Source organism: Labeo rohita, chromosome 4 (assembly GCF_022985175.1).
Source record: "Labeo rohita strain BAU-BD-2019 chromosome 4, IGBB_LRoh.1.0, whole genome shotgun sequence".
Lineage (NCBI taxonomy): Eukaryota > Metazoa > Chordata > Actinopteri > Cypriniformes > Cyprinidae > Labeo > Labeo rohita.
This window is the reverse complement of record NC_066872.1, coordinates 34010812-34022507: the sequence shown is the minus strand read 5'-3', so window position 1 is coordinate 34022507 and position 11696 is coordinate 34010812. Positions and strand designations below refer to the sequence as shown.

The 11696-nt window shown below is 29.3% G+C and overlaps 1 protein-coding gene across 2 annotated transcripts in view; it reads left to right on the top strand.

Annotated features, from left to right (window-relative positions):
* The first annotated feature begins 3205 nt into the window (after nucleotides 1–3205).
* The window catches only part of shisal1a (shisa like 1a), a 44418-nt gene continuing 35927 nt past the window's right edge, over nucleotides 3206–11696 (top strand). Inside the window, exon 1 of one of the 2 annotated variants that reach the window (XM_051107882.1) lies at nucleotides 3206–3496. The gene's annotated coding sequence lies outside the window, so the exon portion shown is untranslated. The remainder of the gene's footprint in view (nucleotides 3497–11696) is intronic. The other variant, XM_051107883.1, reaches the window with a different exon arrangement.

The window sequence follows — 11696 nt, the reverse complement described above, 5'->3', positions numbered from 1 at the left end:
ACGGGGGGTGAAAACTTTTAAACACAATGAAGATTTGTACATTTTTCTTGTTTTGCCTAAATATCACCTTTTTTTCATTTAGTACTGCCTTTCATAAGCTACAGAACATACTTACATGTTTCCCAGAAGACAAAATAAGTTAAATTTACCCTAATCTTCAAATTGCAAAAGTTTTCACCCCCCAGCTGAAGCATCAGTGAGCGTTTTAACCTTCTGTAATAGTTGAAAATTAGTCCCTCAGTTGTCCTCAGTGTGAAAAGATGGATCTCAAAAATCATACAGTCATTGTTGGAAACAGTTAAAATACACAAAAATGCTGAAAAACTATATTTCAATGGATGTAATGCTGTACCAGGTGGGCTACTGAGCAAGTTTACTATGTCAGAAAAGCCATACATATGGATCTGATTATGTGATGCATATATTTACAAATCATGCACTGTGATAAAAGTGCATTGAGGTCATAACATAGTTTTGTTTGAGGAACTGTGCAAAAATAAGTCATTATTAATCGATAATCTGTGTGAAAAAGAATAAAAGTTGTTGTTTTACTGTGACTAGTGTTTAATGTAGTTAGAAACTGCAGTCAGTTGTATTTATAGGTAGGTTTTTGGAGAAATGTAGGTTGAGGAACATTATTCCAGTAACCCTAGGTTGAAAAAGTCTGTATTGTGCAATTCATTTTAATAATAAATCACCAGTAACTGACAATATCTTTCTTGTTTTTCAAACACGAACAGATGGAAAATTAGAAACAGTAACAGTTTAAAGTTTCATTTTATATCCTTGATTTTTTCAGAATGACCTCATTTAGAAATTCATTTAGAATCTTCAAAACCTGGATTGAGCCATTGTGTTCCCATAAAGTCTGATTGATTATTTTAGGATTTATATTAATAAAAATCAATTCATGATGTTCTTTTAGTTTATTGGTTTTAAGAGAAACATACGTTTCTTGTTTCGCCACAGCTCAGCATACGGGCCTTTAATAATAAAACCTTAAATGGCATCTAATAAGAGAATTTTGATTCTGAATTTGGGAGTTTGTCCAATAATATGCACACACTTTCATGTCTTTACTAAACATTTAACATATGAATGTATAAATCTAATCACACAACTAACACAGAGACCTTCCTTCATCCTGCACTGACCAATGTTCACCTTGCATCTTTTTCATTAAGCGGCCAGTCATTTATATGACCTTTCTAGCTCTTATGCTTCTGTTTTATATTTCAGCTTCACACAGAGATCAAGCAGCATAAATGCGATACTGATGCTTTACAACCGAGAGGGCTGAACTGAACTGTATTACTATTGGGTTTTGAATGTTCTCACTTGGGTCATATGAGGACAGAAAGATCTTGACCTCACGCACACACATGCTATTCATCTCTCTCTCTCTTTTTCCATTTTCTATCAGGAAGGGAAGGTCTTTGTCCATGGAACGGGTGATTTTGAGGTACACTGAGAAGGACGATTGCGTATGTGTGTGTGTGTTAGGGAAAGACCGGCTGATTGAGCTCTAGCGAGCTGTCAGAATCACACCCAGACCATCCCTCATTAGTGAGCCAATACTGACCTTCTGCCTTCAACTGCTGGACTATATCCAGATCCTGCTACACATGTCGAAGAACTCACCCACTCACTCTCACACACACACACACAGATTCAACAGCATTCACCCACTCACAAACACACACAACACACACACATAGAGGTTTCAATCATGTTTTCTATCTATCTATCTATCCATCTAACCAACTATCTTTCTATCTATCCAATATCCAATAGATAGATAGATAGATAGGTACCAATAAACAAATTATTTTCTCAAGTTAGGGCTGAAGATTCAAATTTTATACTATGTAAATAAAAAAAAAAAAATCTAAATAATAATATTAATAATAATAATAATAATTTTCATACGTTAACAAAAAACACTAAACAACCATTTTAAATACAAGTCAATTTACATTAAGTAAATTTAGTGTTCAGCATAAAAAATAGATATTCATTTAAAAAAAAAATTCTGGAATTATTAAATTATTAGTGTTTTTAAAAATTAACTTTAAGTGAGTAGTAGTTGATGGCAAAAGTAAAAACAGACCGAAATTAACACACATTATGAAATATTTAATAAGTAAATACAATATGGGCTAATATCGGTAAATAAAAACAGTAATATCAGACATCAACAGATATGTTACCAAAATATTTGTTGTGAAATTATTTTTGCAGGAAATATTAAATTATTAGTGTTTTGAAAAATTAACTGCAAGTGAGGGTTAGTTAATAATAATAATAATTTTCATAAATTAACAAAAAACACTAAGCAAGTTATTTTAAATACTACCAGTGAATTCACATCAAGTAAAATTACACTGTGCAGTGTGAAAAATAGATACTCATTTTAAAATTATTTTTACAGGAATTATTCAATTATTTGTGTTTTTAAAAATTAGTGAGTTTTAGTTGATATCAAAAGTAAAAACAGACTGAAATTAGCATAAATAAATGGGCTAATAACAGTACATAAAAACAGTAATATCAGGCAACAAGGGATATGTTACCAATATTTTCATTGTGAAATATTTTTAAAGGAAATATAAAATTATTAATGTTTTAAAAAATTAACTTCAAATGAGTGTAAGTTAATAAATTAAAAGTAATTTAAATACTTTTAATAATAATAATAATAATTTTCATAAATTAATAAAAACACAAAACAATCACTTTAAATACTAAAAGTGAATTTACAGTGAAATTACAGTGTGCAGTATGAGAAACAGGTATTCATTTTAAAATAAGTTTACAGGAATTATTAGTATTTTTTAAAATTAACTATATATATATATATATATATATATATATACACACATATACATATACATATATATATATATATATATATATAGTTATACATACATACATATATATATATATATATATATATGTTTATTCATTCATTCATTCATTCATTATTATTTATTTATTATTTAATTTTGCTCAGAAATGTAAAATCTTAGAAAGTACTTCAAGCAAGCAATTTATCATTTAAAAGATTCTCTGCATTTTTAAATTTTAATTCAAATTTTACAAATACTTAACATGTCTCATGGGGACCAGTGACTGCTACACAATGTAGGTGAATTCAGGTTTTACTATCCTCACAATATAGACAAAACCTAACCCACACACACACACACACAAACCTCCCTCCCTCTGCCTCTCGCTCTCTCACTCGCTCTGTCTGCGCTCAGTTTAAGTGCAGGGACCCAGCGCATGGAAGGTAGAGGGCAGAAGTGCGTGTTTCCTCTCCTCCCCTTTACCTCCGTTCATCTTTTCCTCCAGATGACAGGCTGAACGCTCAGTGGAAACAGCAGGATGAGTGTGTACCTGTGCGTGCGTGCCGTACTCCATCGGAGAGTCTCATTCAACATGCTGTAACATCAGGCAAACTGGCTCTACAAGAGAGAAAGAGACACAGAAAGAGGTAAGACTGACTCTCTGCTTCTCATTAACACAAAATATGTTCTTTCTGTTTTCAAAAGCGTAGGCAAATGTTGAACTCACATGTGCTAAACTTGGAACAGACCTTCAGGTTTTTTAAACTCGCAAACAAGTTGTGGTGCATTTATGATATTTAAACACTGAATGGGTGGAATTGACTGGAACGTTGTTGTTAGGTCACATGATATTAATACATCAGGGCTTTAAGCTTTACATAATTAGACAGGTTGAAGAGGAACTGCTAATGATTTGTGTTTCCTGAGTGTCTGAATTGCTCAGCACTGGAAAGGCAATGTCAGGAGAGATGGTAACTTGGAAACAAGCGAGTTTTTTGTTTTTACAAGGGATCATGGGGAAGTGTAATGAACTTGTCTTAGTCAACAGCAGATGGGCATCCATTCAGCCTCTGTGTGCGTTTGTGGATGACACAAGCATCCCAGCAGCACTTCACAACTACTAATTGGGTTCCCCACCTCTGTGATTTCTCAGACCGTGTGCGAGTCTGCGTGTGTTTGACAGCTTGCTTGTCTGGGAGAGGTTGAGATGTCAGTTGGTATACTCAAGCATACTTTAGTTTATCAGAATGCGTCCTCAGCTGAGAAGCGATGAGTGATTTTGGACGGACCCCTGAAGCTGGCTTTTGCAGAGTGCAACAGCGTGCTGTCAGAAACCCTCACAGCTTGATCAGACGCATCTACTGTCAACATGACCAGAATACTACTGCTCTAAGCTTTTTCTAAGGTTTGGATTATTAATTTTAATCATTAAATTAAATAACTGAAATAATAAACTGATGTAATTTCTTTAAAACATTATCATTATATATTATAATGTTTATATAATATTAATAATATTTATTAATAAATCATTTAAATTCATTATGAATCATTTTTCATATAATAATTTGTTATTTATTTAACCATTTTTTAATTATTGTATTTAAATATTTAAAATTAATTTTAAAAAATTTTAAATCTAAATATTAAACCTAATTCAATTAGGGGATAATGAACAGTTGGTCATTATCCCAAAATATTTCTCTTAACATTAAATATTAATTATACTACTATTTGTATATATTTATATACATATATAATTGTATAAAACTTAATGCTAAATTAATTATATTTCATAATCATATCTGTACATTATCCTGTGTTGCATTTCTTAATAAAGAAGACAAACAAAATGTAAAATAATATAATAATAGTAATAATATTATAGTAATATTAACACTGAAGACCTCTGAGCAGCATTATTTTAGTATTATTTATATGCTATTATAGTATTTATTCTAGGGCTGTCAAGTGATTAATTGCAATTAATCACATCCAAAATAAGTTTATGTTTACATATTATATGTGTGTGTGCTGTGTATATTTATTGTGTGTACATAAATACACACACATACATGTATATTTAAAAAACAAAAATATTTAGATGTATAAATATACTTGGATATAATTTAGATTATTTATAAATATAAAAATTTTATATATAAATTAAAATATTTTTCCTTAATATATACATGTAGATGTGTGTATTTCTATATACATAATAAATATGCACAGTACACACACATATAGTACATAAACCTTTATTTTGAATGTGATTAATCGTGATTAATCATTTGACAGCCTTAATTTATTCATATTTTAAATGAGCCATTATTTAATATTTTTATTTACATTCATTTTAGTTTAATTTTTAATCATTTTGTTATGTCCCTTTGTCATTTACGTTCAGTTTTTATTTCAGTTTTAGTAATTGCAGTACTTCAAAACTTTTTCCAGTCAGTTGCTGTTATCATTTTTTATTTTCACTTAGGTTTTTCAGCTAATATTTAGATTTTATTTAAACTTTATAATAAAGTAAGCTTTAATACTATTTTAGTAACAGTAATAACACTACACTATAGAGCTATCACTAATGGTTATTTTGGTAATCATGTAATCGGTCGATTATTCTGACGATTAATTGAGTAATCGGAAAATTATTATAAATTTTTGTGGTAATAAAAATAGACCTAAGTGAACAATATCCTTTAAAATGACATAAATGCATATATAATAGCAATGAGGCAATAAATGGTTCAAATAAAGTGTCAAGAATACTGCTGTCAATCGCGATTAATCGTGATTAATTGCACACAAAATAAAAGCTTTTGTTTACATAATATATGTGTGTGCCTGTGTGTGTTGTGTATATTCATTATGTATATATCAATAGACAAAGTTTATATTTAGAAAATATTTATGTATACTCTTATACATGTATATATTTAATATATATACATAACCTATTTTTCAAGTGTGTGCATTTATATATACATAATATACACAGTACACGTATATTATGTAAACAAAAACTTTTTTTGGACGTGATTAATCATGATTAATCGCAATTAATCATTTGACAGCACTAATCAAAAGCAAGTAATCATATAGTTTTATTGAACAAAACTGTTAAAATACATAATGTAGCCTACATTATGCAGTATAACAAATGACTGCAGAGGGCGCCAACGGCCTGACAACTGTTTTTACACTTCATGGCACAATCTAATCCTTGTTTAATATTGACTAAACAACATTTAATTCAAATGTCCAGTTAATCTTTAATATTTGGCCATTTCTTTACGACAAAAATGCTACAGCCACTGTAATTTCTTAAATATGGGAATATCAAAATAATTGCGATGAACAGTTAGCATATTGAGAAAGATATTGATGTATTCTCCTGTGTTTGCGTACATTTATAAATTATTTGCCTTATAAATCCAATGAAATGGCAACGTTGCATTCCCAGATGAACATTATAATAAACCCAAACTCACAGCAATATGAAGAGATGGAGTTTGAGACGCTCCACACATGTAAATAATAACAGTTTGTGTGGAGCAGCATTTACTGTGAACGCGTGTTATTAATAAAAGCGCATATTAAACCTGCATCGCATATATTTATTTAACCGAATCGTAGCATTTGTAAATGCACAATAGCATTATGCTTATGATTTTTAAATAGGTTTATTATATCATGCAGTCTTGGAAAACTAATGCATTTCATGGATTCTCGTCAATTTTGTCAGTCACTCGACAAGGGCAAAATGCATTCGACGATTTTTCTTTAAATCATTTGTGATATTAAATATCATTTGTTGATCTGTAATAGCACATAAACATGTCCCCGAAAGGAAACGCCTCAGCTTGGGTAGATGAGCTGATGCGTTTTCTCACAGCGGGTTCAGGTTTTGTGAATCAACCTGGTTTGCCAGCAAGGGGTTTTAAACACTTTGCAGAATGCTGCATTTTTATTTAGTCTCAGACCTTTAGGAAACACTGTCTAGAAAATGTTCTCTCTGTATCAGAAGCCAAATTTAGGTCCCTAATTTTAGTCTCGACACGTCATCTCTCTTAGGTGAGAAATACATTTAGGAGGAGAACAAAGGGGCTAGTATTAATGAGAGCCATATTTCAGCCCTCTTTTGCCCCAGCAGCATTGGTTATCTGCCTTTCACAGGGACGGAGACAAAAAGAGATTCTTTTCAATTACAAACATTCCGCTCTTGATGTCTCTGACCAGTTTGCTTTGAATGCATGACTTGAAAGGCGAAAATCTTCTCATTTTCTGAGATCCACCCAGAGTCTGCCCCAGTATTACACCTGATGCTCTGCTTTAAACAGCAATCCGCCCAAGGCACTAATCGCTTACGGCTAAGAGCGGTCGATCAAACTGCAGGTAAGTCTTCCCTCGGGGTCACGATGTACACACAGGGCCATCTGAGTCGCTTAAAGACAATGTGCTTTAATGTGTTTAATGAATAAGCCTTTCTTTATCATACTCACATTAGAGCAGAAAACTGACACAGAGGAGCAATAAAAGAGCTCTTTAGTACACAGCAACTAAAGCCATAGAGGAACTCAACTGGACTGAGAATTAGGTAAATGGACAGAGAAAGAGAGGATATGAAAGCTATTTGCAGCTATTGATCTTTCATTTAAAAGGATAATCAGTGCATAAAGGGTGAACCTTTATGATTGAAAAATATAGGTAAACAACCAATTTCATGATCATATTCTCCCCAGACTCTTAGATTCTCCCCAGATTTCCCACCAATGAGCCAATTTATGATACTTTTTAAATATACGGTTTTATTATTATTACATACCAAATATGTAAATAATAATATTATCAATAATAATAATAATAATTATTCAGACTCACCTGATTTTTATGTTGTTTTCCCATCAATGAGCCACTTTAACGAGATCTTATTATTGTATAACTTCATTATTATTATTATTATTATTATTATTATAGAAAAATAATTGTTTTATAATATCAAAGAAGCTAATATTTCAATATGATAAATATACTTTTTAATATAAAAACAACATCATTTTGTTATTAGAATATAAATCATCAGACTATTATTATTATTATTACTATTGTATAGTTTAATTTTCTTTATTATAATAGAAAAAATATATTTTGATAATATTAAAATAATCCTATTTTATTATGATAAATATACTTTAAAATAACAACAGTTATTTTGTTATTAAAATATACATTATAAATTATTAATACATGACATTAATAACAATAACAACAACAATTGATTAATTATGATCTTTTTATAGTTTTATTTTCAATATAGACAAATATTTTAATAATATTTAAAATAGTATTCTGTTATGAAATTTTTTTAAATGATAAAATATTCATTGTCATTATATTATTATTATAGAAAAATATGTTTTAATATTAAAATAATCATTTTATTATGATAAAATGATAAATGTACTTTTTAACATAATAATACAATATAATAAATCTATATAAAACAAATTATTAAATACAAAATAATATTAATTAATATTATTATAACAATGTATTAATAATGATCTTTTAATGTATAATTTTATTTTTATAATAGACAAATTATGTTAATAAAAAAATGCATTTTGTTATTTTATTTTTGTTAATACTATATTTAAATATAAATTTTGTGATTAAAAATATTTTATGTGATTATTATTATTATTATTATTGTTATTATTATTATTCCTTGTTTTTTTAGGTTGCTTTCCCATCAATAAGCTACTTTACTAAAATCTTATTGTATAGTTTCATTTTTGTTATTATAGAAAAATTCTATTTTAATCATATTAGAATGATCATATTCTATTGTGATAAATATACTTTTTAATATAACAACAGCCGTCATTTTATTATTATAATATACGTTATTAAATAATATATAAATACATCATCATAATAATTTATTCATTATGATCTTTTAATGTAATTGTAAATATTTTAATAATATTAAAATAGTATTCTGTTATGACTTTTTAAAATAATATATTTGAAGACACATGAAAAAATATTTGATGTCATTATTATTATTATTATTATTATTTGTGGCCATACTGTCCCTAGACTAGAATTTTTAAGTTGTTTTCCCATCAATGAGCCACTTTATTAAAATCTTATTATTGTATAGTTTCATTTTTATTATTATAGAAAACTAATATTTAAATAATATTAAAACAATCATATTATATTATGATAAATATACTTTTAAATATAAAAACGATTATTTTGTTATTAAAATCTAAACTATTAAATTAAAAATACATTTTCATTCTGAAGAGCAAAGGGTAAACTGGAAGCAGAACACACCAAAGGCAGTTCTCTGATGTTTAAGGAGTTTGAAGGAGTCCCTGTGCCATTCTTTGTGATTTTAGGTAAGGGGTATTGATGGTAACTATGGGGATGAGCAGAGAACAGACTGTACCATCTGCAGTGCTAATGACGTTAGTTCATGTTATCTAAATGTACCCTTCCCTCTCTCCTCACTGTTCAACACACATCCCAACACATGAATCCCTGGACGCAGTCTAGAGGGGTTTTTCTTTTCCTTTTTAAACTACCAAAAGCACAAAAGTTAAAATCATCTGGCACAATCAGTGACATTTTGCAAAATAGCTTCCCATTACACTCATAGATTTGCATTTACAAAAATGGACTGCTTTCTGTGAGCTGACAGTCGACTTTATCTTTTCGCGGTAGGGTTAAGGCTAGTTTTTTGCAGCTTCAAATAGCCTAGCCAGGCAAAAAGCAAAAGACCAGTAACTGAGGGACATTGTTGAAATTCTGTATCACTTTGCATTTGGTCCTGCGGTGCTTTTGAATATGAATAACGCGGTTGTAATAGTGCTCTGTAGAGGCTCTTTTTCCACACCAGATCCGTCTCATGTACGTTTCATGTATGACTTTTGAATACAGTAGTACTTTAACACCCATTTTCCTTTACAATGAACATCTATAGAGTCTGTCCAGTCAAATCAGCCACAGGTTTGGCTAGTTAGCATGATCCAAATGAATGGTTTTTGTGGACATTAAATAAGTAGATGTGTATGCTTAGCGAGTAACATATACATATCCTGTGTATATATTTGTATATATTTTCCCCTGCTTGCTACTTCTGCGCCAAAAACTGCCACCGAGATGAATGGGAATGCTAAAGGATAACTCTCTTCAGGTTTTCCAGACCTCCTCTACCCAATTCTGTCAAAAAACTCCCCTTGAAACCGAAAGAACAGAAAGGAACTCGTCTCAAAGGATGATGTTGAATCTTCTCACAGTCTGGCATTGTTTCGTTCTAAACTGACATTAGTTTACAAAGCATTCTGTAATAAAAAATTCACAAGCGACAGAAGATTCACAAACAATTAGTAAGTAGCTACTCTATTATTCAACAGTCAACGGCAGCGGGTGTTTGGATGAGCATATGAACATAAATATTAATTGATCTTCAGAGAGGAACAATGACTAGGAGAATTTTGTGATTCGCACAAGGCAACAGGAGCGTCTCCCGTTCTCTCCTATATTCTCACACGTGTACGAGGGTCCGGAGGGGATGGATAAACACAGGGTAGTGTAGCTCTGGGAGAAGAAAGTCCTTCACACTCTTCTCAGCTTCTGTGAAGCGCTATGTGATGTACTGCCAGGAGAGCCACTGCTAGTACATTTGGACACAAATGTCAGAGATTTTAGAGCCATATGCAGCACGCTTCTGTTTCTGAGGGACTCGTCCATCTGAGGAACACATGCACTGTAGCTTTCTTTGTTTTTAATTTTGCTGAAAATACTAAAAGGTTTTAGGTTTAAATGGGGGAAATCACTGTTTCAACTGTAAAACAAGAGCCATGCAGAATACTACAACTGAATCTTGTTTTATAAAGAAGAATGATAAATATCATTAATAAATATTTTGATAAATGCCTTTTTTCCCAATAGAACATGCCTATACAATGGTCTTTTGAACTCCAATGATTTTCACTGTATGGACAAAAACAGTTAAAACATTGTAAAAGAAAAGAAAAGAAAAGAAAAGTTAATTATCATTATTAAATGCGTTGGACCCCACAGATTTTCACAGTATGGACTACAAGAGTTAAAACATTCTTAATAAAATAAAATAAAATAAAATAAAAGTTAATTATCATTATTAAATGTGTTGGACCCCACAGATTTTCACAGTATGGACTACAAGAGTTAAAACATTCAAAACAAAATAAAACAAAATAAAATAAAATAAAATAAAATAAAATAAAATAAAATAAAATAAAATAAAATAAAATAAAAAAATGAAATGAAATGAAATGAAATGAAATAAAATAAAATAAAATAAAATAACATAACATAACATAAAATAAAATAAAATAAAATAAAATAAAATAAAATAAAATAAAAAAATGAAATGAAATGAAATGAAATGAAATGAAATGAAATAAAATAAAATAAAATAAAATAAAATAAAATAAAATAAAATAAAATAAAATAAAATAAAATAAAATAAAATAAAATAAAATAAAATAAAATAATAAAATAAAATAAAATAAAATAATTATCATTATTAAATGTGTTGGACCCCACAGATTTTCACAGTATGGACTACAAGAGTTAAAACATTCTTAACTATTTTATTCTTACTAATTGGAATTTATTAAATAATATTATAATTATACTAAATTAAATATATCATAATATGTAGAATGTTCAAATCAATAATACATTATAAATAAATCAGCATATTAATATTACATTAGTCCTGTCAAATCGATTAAAAATGCTGTCAATTTAAAAAAATAAATAAATAAATACATGGAC